Source organism: Carlito syrichta, unplaced genomic scaffold (assembly GCF_000164805.1).
Source record: "Carlito syrichta isolate Samal-C Ts95f unplaced genomic scaffold, Tarsius_syrichta-2.0.1 Scaffold314830, whole genome shotgun sequence".
NCBI classification, from domain to species: Eukaryota; Metazoa; Chordata; class Mammalia; order Primates; family Tarsiidae; genus Carlito; species Carlito syrichta.
The window spans coordinates 511,380-515,404 of record NW_007258926.1 but is presented as its reverse complement, the minus strand read 5'-3'; positions in this window follow the sequence as shown (position 1 = coordinate 515,404).

Here is a 4,025-nt window from a genome sequence, read left to right as displayed (position 1 = left end):
GCCACCACAGCCTCGACCTGCTGGGCTCCGGCAATCCTTCTGCCTCAGCCTTCCAAGTAGCTGGAACTACAGGCCCGCACTATATAATATATATTCCATTGGTTTTGTTTCTCTGGAGAACTCAGACTAATATAATTAGCCTGGCTAATTTTTTGATTTATTGTAGAGATGAGGTCTCACCAAGTTGCCCAGGCGGGTCTCGAACCCACAGGCTCAGGCAATTCACTCACCTCAGCCTCCCAAGGCGTGGGATTACAGGCTGAGCCACCGAGCCCGGCTGAGTGTTCATTTTATAATGCAAATCTCCAATGAAATAGTTACACACTTTTCATTAGATAATCTTATTTAATCCTCACAACAGTTCTGTGAGGTAGGTACTAGTAAAATTATCCACATGTCGAGGGGTGTGCTAGGCAACATTTCTAAGTATGATGTGATAACAGACAATTCCTGAATCTCCGTGATTTACGGTGACACAGTTGGCTTCATCACATCACACATGAGTAGCTGTGGGGCAGCTGTGAGTTGACTGCGGCTCTGCTCTATGTCTTTTCATTCTGGGATCCAGGCTGAAGGCACAGCCCCTACCCAGGACACACCACTCCAGAATCAGGTATAAAAGAAGGAGACTTTAGACTCAGACATGCAATGCCTCTTCAAGTTTCTTGCTTAGAACTGGCATATAGTTCTTCAGCTTGAATTTCATTGGCCAAAGTAAGTTTTATGTACAAGTTTGACAATGGGCTGGGAAAGTGCACTCCTTGCTCTGGAGGGTATGCAAGTCACATGGCAACTGGCTGGGATGTATAATCCTCTTACTGGCTAAGGGGAAGCACAAATAATGGAGAAAAGTAGCACCTCAATTGCAGGGACTGAGTAACTTGCCCAAAGTCAAACAGCTGGGAAGGAGTAGAACTGGGATTCAAACTCAGTCTTGTCTCCAAAGCCATAGTATACGCTATAGTTCCCTGTTGCCTGCTAGATGGTGTCCTCTTCTCTGTGCTGAACTCCCTCTTTAAGATGCCACTTTAGGCCAGGTGCGGAGGTTCAAGTCTATAACCCCAGCACTTTGGGAGGCCAAGGTGAGAGGATTGCCTAAACTTAGGGATTTGAGACCACCCTGGGCAACTTCATGAAACCGCATACATACAATAAAAAAATCAAAAAAATGAAGTCAGGCATGGTAGTGCGTGTCTGTAGTTCCAGCTACTTGGAAGGTTGAGGCAGAAGGCTGGCCTGAGCCCAGCAGGTCGAGGCTGCAGTGGCCATGAGCATGCCCCTGCGCTCCAGCCTGGGCAACAGAGTGAGACTCCAACTCAAAAAAAAAATTTTTTTTAAAGATTCCACCTTAATCTCAACTCCTTCAAGAGCTTCTTTCCTCAGTTACTCATCATGTGCCTCTATCACTCTTTATAAAAATATATTACTTTGTACTCACTGTCTTATCCCCTCTGAAGGTAGAGATGCACCCTTATTTGTCATGTGTCTCCTCTGCCTCCAAGGCTTTGCACAACAGTCCTCAAATATTTGTAGTGTTTGGGAATGAGATGAGTAGGGGCACAAGCTGCAACTGGACTGTGCTCCAGAGGCTGAGGATTCTTGGCCTACTTTTCCGCCCCTCTAAACTAAGTTTAGCACCTTGTGCTTGGGTGACTCTGGCAGGTCAGCTCCACATGACTCACTCTGTAAGCCTTCAGTCCCATCACCAGAAGGCCCTGGGCTGGGGGGCAGGGTGTGGTGCTAGAAGTGGGAAGAGAAGGTGGAAATTAACTTTCTCTTTTCAGAAACCTTTCCCTCCCCCCAGGAAAAGGACAGTGAAAGTCCTTTTTAAGGAGATTGGGCAAGTCCCCACCCATCAGGTCTGAGAGGGTTGGGGGAGGCCCTGGAAGGCACAGAGGAAGAAAGCTCTAAGTGGAAAGAGATTCAACTGCACAGTGGAAGACTTTACTAACTTGTCCAAGTGATGGAATTTAACCTGAGTTTTAGCTTCCCCAGCTGTAAACTGGAGATGACACTGATCCTACCCTCCTCCCTAAGTTGTTGCAAAAATATATAGTAAGACTCTTTAGGAACACAGACTTGAAATCACCCAGAATTGTACTGGAACCCCCCTTTTTTTTTGAGTTGGTGACTCACTGTTACCCAGGCTGGAGTGCTGTGGCACACTCATGGCCACTACAGCCTCCACCTGCTGGGCTCAGGTGATCCTTCCACCTCAGCCTTCCAAGTAGCTGAAACCATAGGCACATGCCACCACACCTGGCTAATGTTTTGATTTATTGTAGAGATGAGGTCTTGCCAAGTTGCTCGAGATGGTCTCCATCCCCTGGGCTCAGGTAATCCTCTCATATCTGCTTCCCAAAGTGCTGGGATTATAGACGTGAGCCACCACGCCTGGCATTGGAACCCTTCTCATAGACTTTGTGACTATGAGGAGATTACAGTTTTCCATGAGCTGTGGTGTCCTCATCTATAAAATGAGGTCATAATTAGAGCTACTCCCAGGGAGAGAAAATTGTATAAGTGCTTAGTATGTACTTAGTGCTCAATAATATTGGCTATCTCTGTATGAGATGATGATACTGTCATTTAAGGAAAGATCAGACTAGGATTCATTTGTGGACATTTAAAGGAGGGAGATAGTCTAACCTTAGAATGGTTGTTTCTCCTTTTAGCCAAGTATAAGGTGTGGCTCAAGGAATGAGGAAGCATTTCCCAAGGCTGACAGGGCACAGAACACTTCTTCACAGTTTCTGGGGAAAGGATGGAGTGGCTAGCTGACCCTCCCAAATGACCAATGATCCTTGTCCCTCACCTCACCCTTACAGACAGAGTCCACTTGATTCTTTCCTGTCCCATCCTACTAGTCCAGTCACAGAGTCCTGGAACAGGAACAATAGTGATGATATTAATGATATAGTTACTTTGAAGCTTATGAAGACTTTCTAATGCATTATCCCAATTACTCTTAATATCTCTTTCCCGTTCAACCGAATCCAGAGTTAGGAGAGACCCTGAAGACCAGTCTGCATTTTACAGATGAGGACACTGAAATCCGAAGAAGGGAAAGCATTTACTCAAGGGGTGGAATTTACCCAAGATAACCCGATAAGTTTTTTTTTAATTAAACAATTGTTTTTAAATGACAAATTTTTATTTTATTATTATTATTATTATTTTTGAGTTGGAGTCTCACTCTGTCGCCCAGACTGGAATGCAGTGGCCGCTCCCGGCCACCGCAGCCTCGACCTGCTGGGCTCCGGCGATCCTTCCGCCTCAGCCTTCCAAGTAGCTAGAACTACAGGCACGCGCTACCACGCCCGGCTAATTTTTTGATTTATTGTAGAGATGAGGTCTTGCCAAGTTGCCCAGGCGCGTCTCGAACCCGTGGGCTCAGGCAATCCACTCACCTCAGCCTCCCAAGGCGTGGGATTACAGGCTAAGCCACCGAGCCCAGGTTTTTATTTTATTTTTAGGGACAAGGGCTCACTCTGTTTCCCAGGCTGGAGTGCAGTGCATGATCATAGCTTACTATAGCCTTGAACCTCAAGTGATCTTCTTGCCTCAGCCATAACTTAGCCAGCTAAGTTTTTTGTTTTTGTTTTTGGCAGAGTTGGAGCTCATTATGTTGCCCAGGCTGGCCTCAAACTCCTGACCTCAAGCCATCCTCCCCCCTCAACCTCCCAAAGTGCTGGGATTATGGGCATGAACCACCGTGCTCGGCCTCACAGGATAAGTTAATGGCAGAGGCAGGACCAGAACCTGCAGCTTCTGACTCCCAGCCTAGTAACGCCAGTTCTTCATCAAGTCATGCCTGTCTTTGACTTTGCATCCCCACCGCCTCCCAGTCTATTCTCTTATCTCCTGGACCACTGTAGTGGTTCCTAAGTCATTCCTAAAAGGGTCCTCCTTGCCTCTGCTCCCTTCCCATCAATTTATTCTACACATACAGCCTGATCTTGTCTTTCCCTTCCTAATGCAACATGCACATTTTTCTTTTCTTTTCTTTTCTTTTTTTTTTTTTT